Consider the following 15,786-nt stretch of genomic DNA (forward strand, 5'->3'; position numbering starts at 1 on the left):
TAAGCATTACACTCAGCCCTCTGGATCCCTGGGTCCTGCATTTGCAGAATCAACTAACTGCAGATCAAAAATACTCAGAAAAAAAAAAAAAGTAGAACCAATTCCAGAAAAGCAAAACTGGAATTTGCCACACACCAGCAACTATTTACATGGTATTTACATAGTATTAGGTATTACAAGTAATCTAGAGATGATTTATGTTGATGTATGGCAGAAACCATCACAGTATTGTGAAGTAATTATCTTCTAATTAAAAATTAAAATTAAAAAAAGTATATGAGAGGATGTAAGTGAAATGAAGGCCCTCAGTCGTGTCTGACTCTCTGCGACCCCATGGACTGTAGCCTATCAGGCTCCTCCGTCCATGCGATTTTCCAAGCAAGAGAACTGGAGTGGGCTGCCATTTCCTTCTCCAGGGGATCTTCCCAACCCAGGGATCAAACCCAGGTCTCCCGCATTGCAGACAGGCGCTTTACCATCTGAGCCACCAGAGAAGCCCAAATTCTACAAATACTACACTAATCATGTAAGGGATTGAGCATTCATGGATTTTGGTATCTTCAAGGGTCCTAGAACCCATCCCCCTTGAATATAGAGGAATAAATGTATTCATATGGTGGTTGCCATGACTTACAACTTCCACTTGTGAGATTTCTCCTCTCCCTAACCCATGTCCAGGTATGTCTGAATCAAAATGCTTGTGGTAATCAGACAGGGTGATTCTCCTTCTCCCCCCTCCCTGCCAGGGCACATGGAACAAAGTCTGAAGATAGTTTTGGTTGTCAGAACTTAGGGTGCCTCAAGGTGGGGCTGCTACTGGGATCTAGTGGGCAGATGTCTGGGATGTTACTAAACAGTCCACCCAACAAAGAATTATATGGCTCCAAATGTGTATAGTGCTGAGCTTGAGACATGCTGGGAATTGATGAACCCAGGTTTTTCCCATAAGAGGATGAATTCCTCAAATTGTAGGTGACAGAAAATACATTGTCAGCCAAATGCAAAAATATTACATTATAGCAAGTTGGCATCACCTCTGGGCTGAGAGAAATTGTTCACAGAAATATTTAAGCAGTACATGTTTTAGTCATTGCAGTGCGTAAAACTGTCTTTAGGAACATGGACACAGTGTGACTTACTTAAGTAGAAAAGAAAAACGTCCCAGTTTCCAGTCCTATCTGTTTCCCATAAGAGTGGAAAAATCACTAATTGTGTATTAAATGGTTAAGTCAGGGCATGTGTGCTAAGTCACTTCAGTAGTGTCTTGACTCTTTGTGACCCTATGGACCGCAGCCTGCCCAGCTCCTCTGTCCAATCCAGAACAATTAAAACTTCCACATTGACCAAAGATCTCCCAGGACACCCATGTAGTGATTTGACTGAAATCTGATTATTAGAATTGCTGAGTCAGTATACATCACGAACAATTTCAGTGGCTTCCATTCAGGAGACCATTTTCCCTCAGAAAAATGTAATTCACTAGCACTTGAGAAAGAGATATTCCTCAAGTTGATTCAGTCACATTTTAAAATTTATGTGTAACTTAGGACATAAAATATATAAAGTTTCAATGATTCTGTACCAAATAAGATTGTACCAGCAGACTTGCTGAAGTCATTAATGAGAAGGGGTGAAATAACTTCTAGGAGAATAATCGGAGTTCAACAGAGAAGTAAAAACACCATGCATAATGTAAAGGGTTTATTATGGGGCTTATTGTGGGGATGGTGGAGCAGGTCACATAAGGCTGTTTTCTCTGCATCCAGTGTTGACCTGGCAGTTTAGCCAGACATGCAATTGGAGGTGAGCTGGGCATAGATGAGACCAAAGACAAATGAGAAGCTGGATCTGTCTCTTTCTACCTCCAGCCTCAGTACTGTGGGTAGCCTTCAGGAGAAGCTGGTTTTGCCATGGCACTGCATGTGTGCTTGTCCCAGAGAAGCTAAGGAGGGAAGCTGTTAGAAGCTGCAGTGCCATGGCAAAACCAGCTTCTGAAGGCTACCCAAAGCACTGACTACTGCCTCTGGCTGGCAAGGTGAACCAGCAGATCAGTGGCAGCTCTCCTGGTACTCTACAGCATGGCTGTAAATATAGCAGCTAAAATAGCTGCTGGTTAACTTCTTTTTTAAAAAGATTAACTTATTTAAATTGGAGGATAATTGCTTTATAATATTGTGATGGTTTTTGCCATACATCGACATGAATGGGCCACAGGTACACGTGTCCCCCATCCTGAACCCCCCTCCTACTTCCCTCCCTACCCCATCCCTCTGGGTTGTCCCAGAGCACTGGCTTTGAGTGCCCTGCTTCATGCATTGAACTTGCACTGGTCATCTATTTTACATATGGTAATATACATGTTTCAATGCTATTCTCTCAAATCATCCCACCCTTGCCTTCTCCCAGAGTCCAAAAGTCTGTTCTTTTTTTGAAACTAAATATATTTTAATAAAAACCAAAATACAAAATAACTATTTTCAGAAAACAGAAATATTTAATCCTTTTCCCACAAATTAGAAGTCGCTTCATCCCCAGAACATAGTTTTTGATACATGTGTTTGTACCTAAGATTTGTTTCACAGACTGCTCATTAAACTGCTATTGCAAAGCAGAAGTGGGCGGGACCATCTCAGGAGGAAAAGATGTAGGAAAAGCCACACCTCAGAATCATTTGGAAATTCAACATTTTCTAATTTCATCTTTTGACTTCTCACTGCTAAGTATTTTCATTTCTTTACCACAATCTGTCCTTTCAAGAGACAGAATTGTTAATAGAAGTGCAGACATGAATCTTTCTTTCCCACCCCTGCTGCAAAACCCCAAGACTTTCTCAAACCCACCCACCCCCTTCCTGAAACATGTCATCCAGAGTGATCCATCTGTCACCCAGAAATTTTCCCTTTCTCCCAATACACTATGTGACCAAGTTCTGTGACTTCCCAGCACCTCTAAATTCCAAGTATCACAGCCAGTGCCAGAAGTAAAACCTGAAAGATGAGAGCAGCAAAGGCCCCCTCTGCCATTGCTAGGTTTCTTCTCAAGAATAATTATAACAGTAATCATAAAAAACAAAGCAAAACAAACAAAAAAAACACCCTGCTTCTCTGTAATCAGGGAAAAAGAAAGACATTTGCCAGGATGACCCTGCCCCCTTCCTACATCCCACCCCTGCATTCCTACCGGGATGGAGTCCCTTCCACCCAGTACCCCTGCAGCACTGCTCCTGGCGAGGGCATCTGGCAAACATCCTCCAGCCAAGTGCAGCCCTGGCAAGGCGAGGACACCTTGGCACCAAAGACAGGAAGGGGCCGCTGGAGGACACAGCGGCATCTCCAGGATTTCTGATCCCCCGTTTGTTCCCCGTTACCACCCTGCCTCCCCCTGTCCTTCCACACCTGGGGGCTGAATGGAGGGTGGTGGCCTCAGGCCATCTGCGGGGCAAAGGGGGACACGGGGAGCCTTACAGTCAGTGACCCGATCGGTCTGTCCTAAGACTTGCTGTCTGGAAGCGTTCGCACTGCCCAGGCCATTACCTCAAAGGTACAAATCAGTGTTCCTGCTTTTCTTCTGTGATTCCAGTCACCAGCAGGAGGTTGCAGGTCATAAACTGCACATTCAGCACAGTGCTCATCTGGCTGGTATAGACGCCCAGGAGCTCACTGGATGAGCCATCGGCGGGCGTGCTGCTGTGCTTGCTGTTGATGTCCCAGATACGCACTGAGTTATCCATGGATGCTGACGCAATCAGGCTGCTGTCCAGGTTGAAGGTGACGCTGGTGATGTCATCCGTGTGGCCCTGTAGCTCTTTGTAAAGGGTCCCAGATGCCAGGTCCCACAGCTTCAGCAGCTGGTCCTCGCCCGCCGACACCAGGTACTTACCGTTGGGGGAAAAGGCCAAGCAGCGCACGGGGCCACGGTGGCCCGTGAAGAGTCTCAGCGAGTTCCCCTGCTGGGCACTCCACAGCCGCACCGTCTTGTCTGTCGAGCCTGTGGCTAAATAGTTGGAATTGGGGTGGAACTTAACACAGTCCACATCCGCCAGGTGCCCGGCGTAGATTCGCAGTGGGTACGTCCGATCAAATGACCACAGCTTCGCCGTGCGGTCACGGGATGCACTGGCAAAGAACAGGTTGTGCGGGCTGATGTCCAGGTCCCACACGGGGTAGGTGTGGCCCTGGTACAGCACGGTGTTCGTGAAGCTCTCCAGGTCCCAGTACCTGATGGACGTGTCTTCAGAGCAGGAGAGCAGCGCGGAGCTGTCCGGGAGGAACCTGGTGCCATACACTGGGCCGCGGTGTCCCTGCAGGACCTTCAGCTCCTTGGCTGCCTTGTCCTCCTCGTCGTCCTCGGGGATATCATAAGCCAAGTCGATGCGGGACGCGTCTACTTCATGGGGGTTGGGTTTAAACTTCTTGGAAGTCAGACTCCACAGTTTTATACAGGAGTTGTCAAAGCCCGCGGCGAGCAGCTTGCTGTCTGGCGAGGCCTCCGCCGTATTCAGCAGCTGCGCAGTGTTGTAGAAGGCATAGGAGTAGATGGTGATGAGGGAGGGGGGGCCATCCTGGACGCACTTGATGGTCTCCTGAAGGATATCCAGCTCCTCCTCCTTCTGCAGGATGTACTTGGGCAGGTCGGTGGACTCCAGGCCGCCACCCTGGCCGCTGGAGGAGCCGGCGCTAGAGGGGTCGCCGCTGGGGGGGTCGCTGCTGGCGTAGAACTGGGAGTCCATCCTCTCGGCAGGCTGCACGTCCAGGTGGATGTGCCAGGTGAGGACTCTGCAAAGCGCGGTGTTGTTGTCACTATGGAGGTAGTGGAGAAAGTAGTTGTAGCTGTCTTCTGACAGACGAACCACGTACTTACTGTCCAGGAAGGCCCGCAGCTGGAAGTTAGACATGATGTCTTGGCTGGTCTGGGTGGTCTGGAGCTGCTTGATGACGTCCTTCTGGCTGGTGTTCTGGAGAAACATTCCATGGAAGCAGCTGTAAAAGCTTTCCGCTGTGGCCTTTGGACCGTTCTGGACCAGGTCAAGATGGAGGTAGACAAAGAGAGGGTAGAGGAGAGGTGTCACTTCGTGGCTATGCTGGGAGTCAGAGTCCATGAGAAAGTCCCGCAGCCGTCTGAACTGTACTTCATATTGCTGGGGGTCTGCCTGGCCAGGGGTTGCAGACACTGTATTGGCGCAACCAGATTCTGACTGGACTGCGAGGCTGGTAGCCATATCCTGGATGTTCTGTGACAGTCGTCGGATTTTCTTCGGTGGGCCATCGCTGCCCCAGTACTGCCGGCGTTTGAGGTAGCTGGACACAGCCATCTGCATCTGGTCGGTGCGGGACCGTTCCATGACTGAAGATCCCAGGCAGCTTTCGCTTCCTGTGCCGGCCAGTGCCACCAGGGTCGCCCCGCAACCGCTTCCGTCTCCGCTGAGAAAGGCTCGCTTGCCACTGGCTCTCTCCCGGCAGGCAGCCACACCTCAACCAACCGTCGCTGCCCTGCCCCGCCCCCACCCCACGCAGCCCCGCCCCCACCCCACGCAGCCCCGCCCTACCCATCCCTCCTTCCCCACATCCCCATCCCCACGTGGTGGCTCTGGGCAGCCGCCCCCTGACTGACTAATGGGCAGGGCCGTCGCGGGCTGGGCCGGGCCTCTGATGCCCAAAAGTCTGTTGTTTTTATTTATAATTTATGTATTTATTTCAATTGAAGGATAATTACTTTACAATATTGTGATAGTTTGTGCCATACATCGACATGAATCAGCGACAGGTACACATGTGTCCCGCCATCCTGAACCGCCACCCCACCCCCCACCTCCCTTCCCACCCTATTCCTCCGGATTGTCCCAGAGCATCAGTTCTGAGTGCCCTGCTTCATGCACCGAACTTGCACTGGTCATCTCTTTTACATGTGGTAATATACAGGTTTCAGTGCTATTCTCTCAAATCATCCCACCCTCGCCTTTTCCCACAGAGTCCGAAAGTCTGTTCTTTCTGTCTCTTTATAGGATCGTCATTACCATCTTTCTAAATTCCATATATATGTGTTAATATACAATATTTGTGTTTCTCCTTCTGACTTACTTCACTCTGTACAATAGGCTCCTGTTTGATCCACCTCATTAGAACTGATTCAAATGTGTTCATTTTTTTAAAATGTGTTCGTTTTTATAGCTGAGTAATGTTCCATTGTGTACATGTACCACAACTTCCTGATCCATTCCTCTGCTGAAGGACATCTAGGGTGCTTCCACGTCCTAGCTATTGTAAATGTTCATTGCAAAAGTCTGTTGTTTATGTCTGTGTCTCCTTTGCTGCCCTGTGCTGCTTAACTTCTTAACTTCTAAATCTCATGGGGCTTTCTCTGGTGGCCAACCCCAGCCTGGAAGTGCTGGGGAAAGAAATAATGGGAAACACAGTATAAACACACCACAAATATCCTGCTTGCCGAAGTAGGAGTAAGTACTCTTGGATAAGCATTTCCCACCATGAAATGAGTGGATGATAGTATGGGAGGCTGGCAATAGCCTTGGGATTGTGGATGTTAGAGAATGTAATTCCAGAGGATGATAAATAAAGACAAAAGGACACTGGAAGTCTCTCTCAGGGAACTCTCTGTCCGAGGCTCTAACCTGTGGAAGAGGCCATGGGCATCTTGTTTAAGCTAGCAGCTAGAACTGTGATTGGAACTAGACAACAGTGAGGGCTGGAAGCTAGGTCCTTAGACATTATGATATTTGACTCTACTTTATAATTGTGGAAGTGTAAAAATATGTTTGAAAGACTAAGTAAGCTGGAGATTGGCAGGTTAACAAATCAAAAGAAATGACATAATACTTTTTTAATAGAATCAGAGAAGGCAGTTGATAAATGAAACATATATTCACGATTTTAAATGAACTATTAATAAAATAGGAATTGATTAATTTACTTTCTTACCATGATGGAATTTAACAAAAAAGTCACTATTACAATTTATGGGAAAATGGTAGAAGCTTTTCTCATTAAAATCAGGACAAAGGATAGCTTTTATTACCATTGTTATTATTATTTTAAAATTTTTAGCTAAAACAATTAGACTAGAGAAATAAAAGGCATAAAAATTGGGAAGAATGAGGTAAAGTTATTATTTTTTATGAATAAAATTATATGTATAATTTTATATATTTATTGTATATATAATAATATATATTATTGCTAGAAAACCCAACAGCATGAACTAAAAAACTGTTACAAATGATCTGGAATTTTAGTACATTTCTGGTGGTAAAATCAAATATAGACAGCAGTAGTTTTCATATAAATAAAACAATAGCCAATTACAAGACCAACTGAAGACTCTACCTGGGCAGTTGTAATGTGAATTATATATTCTGCAAAGGTGAAGATATCTTGTGTCTTACCATTTATAGAAAAGGTTTGCTGACTCCTATTCTATATCACAAGAAAGAACTAGAAAGCAGAATACCTGATACAATACTAAACAGTCTTTGCCCTCATGGAGCATATATACCAGTGGATTCTAGAAAATGAGAGCTACCTATTAGACAAAAAAATCTAAAATCCTAGGGGACTTCCCTGGTGGTCCAGTGGTTAAGATTCCAGGCTTTCATTGCAAGAAGTGTGGGTTCAGTCCTTAGTGGGGGAACTAAGATCCCACGTGCTATACATAGCTACCAGGAAAAAAAAAATATATATATATGTATACATTTAAAAAATCTAAAATCCTAAATACCTTTACCAAGTCTATGAAACCTAAAACAAAATTACTTTATTAAAGGTATTCTAAGTACTTACCACTTTGCAGAGAAAGAGTAGCTTTCTAGTTCCTTTCAGTCCTTAAGGAAATGCTACCTCTCCATGATTAATCTCTGTGTGAAATAACTAAATTACTTCCTATCAAATGGTGATTTCCATTAATGCTATTTATCTGCTAATCTCTTATGTTGATTTCAGTAATACCTCCCGAATTTCAAGTTTGTCACCTATTAACTTTAAAAAATGTAATTCTAGCTTATGTCTCTGGTGTCCTTTCCTCCATGAAACAAAAAAGGCACTTAAAATATGCATGATGAAAAAAAATATATGATGTTTATAGTAACATAATTTAAATAATTCTTCCATTTTGATCTCAGCAAATTGGATTTAATCTGTGAGCAAGGTTTCTCAGTCTTAGTACTGTTGACATGCCAGACCAAGTCTTTTTCTCTTGTGGGGCCTGTCCTGTGCATTATAGGATATTTAACAGCATCCCTAGCCTTGACCCACTAGATACTGGTAGTGCCATCCAGTGAAGACATACAAAAATCTCTGCAGAAATTGCCAGATATCCTCTGGACAACAAAATCCCAATTAAATTCAGCCTCTCATGTTTTCTTATTACTTTGTTATCTTCATGGTTTTTTCAAAGACTCGATCATAGCCTTTGGTGGTAAGTCAGGAAAATAATTTGACTTCTTAAGTCATATATATATATACTTAAGTATAGTTTGAAAGCTTGCCCAGAAAAAAAAACTTTTTCACTAGTATTTTCAAACCACATCATTTTGTCTAAGTAACCAAAGACAAGATTATAGCTTTGACTGACAAATGCAAGCTAAGTAAGTTGTTTTATTAATACTGATGTTGTCAACCTAAAGAAAATTCTTTGTTTGAGAGCATCATCCTAAAGCTATTTTCTGTTAAAGTAACTATAGTGGAAAATTATTTCCAGAGTTGGTGGTGTAAGGACTTCTGAAAAATCACTCTTGCATAAAAGGCTTGAACTCACTGTAAACCAACTAGATCTATCATAAATCTATAGAACACTCTACCCAACGAGAGCAAAATACACATTCATGTCAAGTGCACATGGAAAGTTTAAGATAGGCCTTTAAGATAGGCCATACACTGGACTGCAAAAACACATTTCCATGCATGTGAAAGAATTGGAAGTCATACAAAGTGTATTAATCAACCACAATGGAAAAAAAATTAGAAATCAATAGCAGAAGAAAATTTAGGAGATTCACAAATATGTGGAAATTAAACAGTGTACTCCTAAATAACCAGTAGTCAAAGAAAAAAATCATAATGGAAATTAGAAAATAAATGAAAATACAACATATCAAAACGTATGAGATGTAGCTAAAGTAGTACTCAAGAGGAAAGGAAAGAAGATCTCAATGACCTAATATTCAATCTTAGGAAATTAGCAAAAGAATAGCAAACTAAACCCAAAGCAAACAGAAGGAAGGAAATAATGAAAATTAGAGCAGGAATAAATGAAACAAAATAGAAAAATAGTAAAGAAAATTGATGAAACCAAATGTAGATCATTTGCAAAGATCAACAAAATTTGACAAACTTTTGGCTATACTGACCTAGAAAAGAACACTCAACTAAAATCAGGAATCAAAGAGGAGACTTTATTACCAACTTTGCAGGAGTAAAAAGGGTTATAAGGGAATTCTATGAGATATTATAGAGCTTCCTGGTGACTCAGATAGTAAAGAATCTGCCTGCAATGTGGGAGACCCAGATTCAATCCCTGGGTGGGGAAGATACCCTGGAGAAGGGAATGGCTACTCACTCCAGTATTCTTGAGGCTTTCCTGGTGGCTCAAATGGTAAAGAATCTGCCTGCAATGCAGGAGACCCAGCTTTGGTCCCCTGGAGAAGGAACTGGCAACCCACTTCAGTATTCTTGCCTGGAGAATTACATGGACGGGGGTACCTGGAGGGCTACAGTCCATGGGGTCACAAAGAGTTAGACACAACTAAGTGACTAACACTTTCACATGAGATATTATATGCCAACATATTAGATGGTCTAGATAAAACGGGCAAATTCTAGAAAGATACAAATGACCAAAACTGACTCCAGAAGCAATGGAAAATTTTAGTAGACTTCTAACAAGAGATTGAAATAGTAGTCATAAACTTTTTAGAAAGAAAATCTCAAGCTCAGTTTTCACTGATGAATACTGCCAAACATTTAAAGAAAAATTCAAGCCAATCCTTCACCAACTTTTTAACAAAATCGAAGTTTTAACACAACTCATTCTATGAGGCTTTGATACCAGTATTGGACAAATAGTGTCAGAATAAAAGAAAATTTCAGGCCAGTAGCCCAAATATAGTAGATGTAAAAATCTCCACAAAATACTAGCAAACTAACTCCAGCAACATATTAAAAGGATTATATACCATGACCAAGTGTAATCTATTGCAGGGGTAAAAGCTTGGTTTAAGATGTGAAAATCAATTTAATAGATTACATCAATAGAATGAAGGACAGTAACCACATGATCATCTCAATAGATGCTGATAAAGCATTTGACAAAATCCAACACTTTCATAATAAAAATGCTCAGAAACCTAGCAGAAGATAGTTTCCTCAAGCTATTGAAGGGCATTTACAAAAGCATGAAAGTTATATCATACTTAATAGTGAAAGATTAAACAATTTCTTCTTAAGATCAGAAACAATCCTAGGGTTTGCTGTTCCCACTTCTAGGCTACCTTGTGCTGGAGGTCTCAGCCAGGGCAGTTAGGCAAGGAAAATAAATAAAAGGCATAAAGATTAGAACAAAAGAAGTAAAACTATCTCTATTAGTAGATGACATGATTTTGTATATTGAAAATCCTAAGAAATCCACAAAAAACTATTAGAACTAAAAAATAAGTTCAGCATGGTTGCTGAATAGAAGATCAATATACAAAAATCAGTTGTATTTTTATATAACTAGCAATGAACAATCCAAAAATGAAATTAAGAAAGCAATTTCATTTATAATACTGTCAAAAAAATACAAATAAACTTAACAAAAGAAATACAAGACCTGCTGCACACTAAAAACATCATTGAATAATTTAAAGAAGACTTAAGTGAAAGGAAATAATCATGTTCATGAATTAGAAGATTTAATATTGTTAAGATGACAACATTCCCTAAATTGATCTACAGTTTCAACACATTCCCTATCAAAATTCCAGCTGCCTCTTTTGAAGAAAGTGATCGAGTGATTCTAAAATTCATATGGAAGTAGAAGGGACCCAGATCACAAGAACCCTGTGATCACCTCTACCTAGAGATTCCAAGGTGAAGATATAGATAGCATTATTTTCAAAATTCCTGCAAAGGGACCCATTCTTTATCTCTTGTTTTGTTGGTGAAATCAGCTAGGTGGACCAAAGAGATGCTAGACATCTTAAAGCTATGATTTTTTTGCATCTAAAATTTCAAAGTTGCTATGGTGGTTTTTTCCTCTCCAAAAATCAGTGCCTGGGGACTTCCCTGGCAGTCTAGTGGTTAAGACTTCGCCTCCAATGCAGGGGGTGTGGGTTCGATCCCTGGTCTGGGAGCTAAGATCCTACATGCCTCACAGCCAAGAAACCAAAACATAAAACAGAGAGAATATTGTAACAAATTCAATAAAGACTTTTAAAATGGTCCACATAAAAAAAAAAAAAAAAATCAGTGCCCAGGTTAGGCATTTGTAAGTATGTGTTTGTTCTACTCCTATATCCCTGAGGCAAGGACATAGATAAGGATTGGCTGTCCCATGACAGCTCCCTTTCAGGGCATGTCATAGAGGGCCAGGAGCTGGGCTCATTGGCAGCAGCCCAGGAATTAAACACTTGGAGCCAACACCATCCTCCTCGGTCAGATCACTCCTTGGCCTATGTGAGGTAACTGGATCTCAGGGCAGAAGAGGTCCTGGTTAAAAAAACAAACAAACAAAAAACTGTAGTAAGTTAATTACTTATTCCGGACATCTTTGTAACTGGAAACTCTATAAAATACGATGTCCCCTCTTTCCTGCCAGAGTAATAGTTTACATGGCAAAAATTAAAAGCCAACTTTTTCTCAGCTAGGTTTCCTGGTTCCTAACCCTCATTCTGTATTTATGGAATGATTTAAGTATTATTCTAAAAGTTCATCACCAAACAAACAGAATAATATATCTGCCTCAGAAACCCAAAGGGCTAGATAGAATAGGTCATTCCATGCCTACAAAGACTTGTTCTGATAAATGCTAATACCGAAAGGGCACAGACATTAGCTTTGGTGGGTCAATGGCTACTAATTCAGACTTTGAGAAAGAAAGCCTTTTCAGTGGTTGGGTACTCAATCTTACAAGACCTAGAACAGCAACTTCTCCAAGATTCTTACTCCTCACAATCTGTAGGAAAGAAATGGGGTGGTTAATACAATAGGATTGATAAGCATGAGGGTTTTGATTAGGCAGACCTGAGTTTGAATCCTTGACCCACCACTTAGTAGCTGGGTGACCTTGGATGGGTATAAGGTTAAGAGAGGTTAAGTATAACCTCTCTGTGTCAGGTTTTCTCTTTGATGTCATGATGATAATCCCTAACTTACAAGGTTGTTGTAAGATTTGAAAATGACATGAAGAGATGCACAGCTTCACTAGTAATCAAGAAATGGGACAGACTTTATTTTCTTGGGATCCAAAATCACTGCAGATGGTGACTACAGTCATGAAATTAAAAGACCCTTGCTCCTTGGAAGAAAAGCTATGGCCAACCTAGACAGCATATTAAAAAGTAGAGATGTTACTTTGCCAGCAAAGGTCCGTCTAGTCAAAGCTACGGTTTTTCCAGTAGTCATATATGGATGTGAGAGTTGGGCTATAAAGAAAGCTGAGCACTGAAGAATTGATGCTTTTGAACTTTGATGTTGGAGAAAACTCTTGAGAGTCCCTTGGACTGCAAGGAGATCAAACCTGTCAATCCTTAAGGAAATCAGTCCTGGATATTCATTGGAAGGACTGATGCAGAAGCTGAAGCTCCAATACTTTGGCCACCTGATGTGAAGAACTAACTCATTGGAAAAGACCCTGATACTGGGAAAGATTGAAGGCAGGAGGAGAAGGGGAGGACAGAGGATGAGATGGTTGGATGGCATTACCAACTCGATGGACATGAGTTTGAGCAAGCTCCAGGAGTTGGTGATGGACAAGGAATGGTGTGCTGCAGTCCATGGGATCACAAAGAGTTGGACACAGCTGAGCAACTAAACTGAACTGAAGAAATGGGAAGATGGCAAGGAGATTCCATTTTATACACATAAGATTGTGAAAAGTAGGAAGCCTGACAATACCAAGTGTTGAGAAGAAGGTAAAGCAATGAATCTCTTGTATAACATATCTCTCATACATTATATCTTGGCCAAATACTTTGGAAAATGGTAAAACATTATATCATAAACTTAAGCATTCTTAAATTCTATGAACTAGAGTTTCTATTCCTACATGTATACCCCAGGGAATCTCTTGCATGTGGTTTTCCACAAATATGTACAAAAATGTTTATAGCAGCACTGTTCAAAACAGCAAAAAATGTGAAACAACCCACATGCCATTGACAAAAGAATGAGTAAACTAATTTTTATACATTCGTACAACAGAGCATTAAACAGAAGTGAAAATAATTGAACCACAGCTGCTTGCAACAATATGCTGGGTGAAGACTAAAGTACAAGATCCTGTCACAAAGTCCATTGCAAATAAAGTACATGAAACAAAACATAAGAAAAAGACAAGGGAAGAAAAAACACAAAATTAATACAGTGACTCCATCAGAGAGAGGCAGGATGGGAGAGGAGCAGAACACAGGGTAGAATTAAGTTGTTGGTGATGTCCAAATTCCTGGATTGGGTAGGATGTTCATGGATGGTCACAAACACTCAATAACAGGTGGAAATACAAAAAACCTCGAATAGCCAAAGTAATCTTGAGAAGGAAGAATGGAACTGGAGGAATCAACCTGCCTGACAAGCCACGGTCATCAAGACAGTGTGGTACTGGCACAAAGACAGAAATATAGATCAATGGAACAGATAGAAAGCCCAGAGATAAATCCACGAACCTATGGACACCTTATCTTCAACAAAGGAGGCAAGAATATACAATGGGAAAAAGACAATCTCTTTAACAAGTGGTGCTGGGAAAACTGGTCAACCACTTGTAAAAGAATGAAACTAGAACACTTTCTAACACCATACACAAAAATAAACTCAAAATGGATTAAAGATCTAAATGTGAGACCAGAAACTATAAAACTCCTAGAGGAGAACATAGGCAAAACACTCTCTGACATAAATCACAGCAGGATCCTCTGTGACCCACCTCCCAGAATATTGGAAATAAAAGCAAAAATAAACAAATGGGACCTAATGAAACTTAAAAGCTTTTGCACAACAAAGGAAACTATAAGCAAGGTGAAAAGACAGCCTTCAGAATGGGAGAAAATAATAGCAAATGAAGCAACAGACAAAGGTTTAATCTCAAAAATATACAAGCAACTCCTGAAGCTCAATTCCAGAAAAATCAATGACCCAATCAAAAAATGGGCCAAAGAACTAAACAGACATTTCTCCAAAGAAGACATACAGATGGCTAACAAACACATGAAAAGATGCTTAACATCACTCATTATCAGAGAAATGCAAATCAAAACCACAATGAGGTACCATTACACGCCAGTCAGGATGGCTGCTATCCAAAAGTCTATAAGCAATAAATGCTGGAGAGGGTGTGGAGAAAAGGGAACCCTCTTACACTGTTGGTGGGAATGCAAACTAGTACAGCCACTATGGAGAACAGTGTGGAGATTCCTTAAGAAACTGGAAATAGAACTGCCATATGACCCAGCAATCCCACTTCTGGGCATACACACCGAGGAAACCAGAACTGAAAGAGACATGTGTACCCCAGTGTTCATCGCAGCACTGTTTATAATAGCCAAGATGTGGAAGCAACCTAGATGCCCATCAGCAGATGAATGGATAAGGAAGCTGTGGTACATATACACCATGGAATATTACTCAGCCATTAAAAAGAATTCATTTGAATCAGTTCTAATGAGATGGATGAAACTGGAGCCCATTATACAGAGTGAAGTAAGCCAGAAAGATAAAGACCAATACAGTATACTAATGCATATATATGGAATTTAGAAAGATGGTAACGATAACCCTATATGCAAAACAGAAAGACACAGATGTAAAGAACAGAATTTTGGACTCTGTGGGAGAAGGCGAGGGTGGGATGTTTTGAGAGAACAGCATCAAAACATGTATATTATCAAGGGTGAAACAGATCACCAGCCCAGGTTGGATGCATGAGACAAGTGCTCAGGGCTGGTGCACTGGGAAGACCCAGAGGGATCAGGTGGGGAGGGAGGTGGGAGGGGGGATCGGGATGGGGAATACATGTAAATCCATGGCTGATTCATGTCAATGTATTGCAAAATCCACTACAATATTGTAAAGTAATTAGCCTCCAACTAATAAAAATAAATGGAAAAAAAAAAAAAAAAAACAAATGAAAGTTGGGTGGATCCAGGTATTGTGGGGGCACTCTTTAAGAAAAATAATATGAACTTACAAATATACAATGTTCTTGGCCACTCTAGTGTTCCCTCACGTGAGGGGGAGGTGTGATGGAGAAGTCAGAATGGAAAGAGACAGTGGTCTTAGATAACTACATTTCAGACTTCTTGCTTTTGCAAAGTTTACCTGTGACCCTGTTAACACATTTCCCCAGCACTGCTAGTCATGTGGAAAAAGGTTCTGCAAGTTAGGGACCCTGAAGCTTAAGCTTCACTGGCTTCATGGTATATGCACTTCTGCCTGATCAAGGAGGATAAATATAAAGAGCATTGCATAGGTCTAGTCTTAGCTCTACAACTCCAGCTGTGTGTTGTCACGCAGGTTACTTACCCTCTCTGGACCTCAGCTTCCTTCTCTGTGAAATGAATGAATAAACTAGATCGAACAATATCTT

General features: G+C 41.6%; 1 pseudogene; it reads right to left on the reverse strand.

The window, feature by feature from the left end:
* Positions 1-3,547: 3,547 nt before the first annotated feature.
* Positions 3,548-5,341, reverse strand: LOC136153211 (TAF5-like RNA polymerase II p300/CBP-associated factor-associated factor 65 kDa subunit 5L pseudogene; annotated as a pseudogene).
* Between the last annotated feature and the right edge of the window lie 10,445 nt (positions 5,342-15,786).

This window comes from Muntiacus reevesi, chromosome X, assembly GCF_963930625.1.
Source record: "Muntiacus reevesi chromosome X, mMunRee1.1, whole genome shotgun sequence".
Lineage (NCBI taxonomy): Eukaryota > Metazoa > Chordata > Mammalia > Artiodactyla > Cervidae > Muntiacus > Muntiacus reevesi.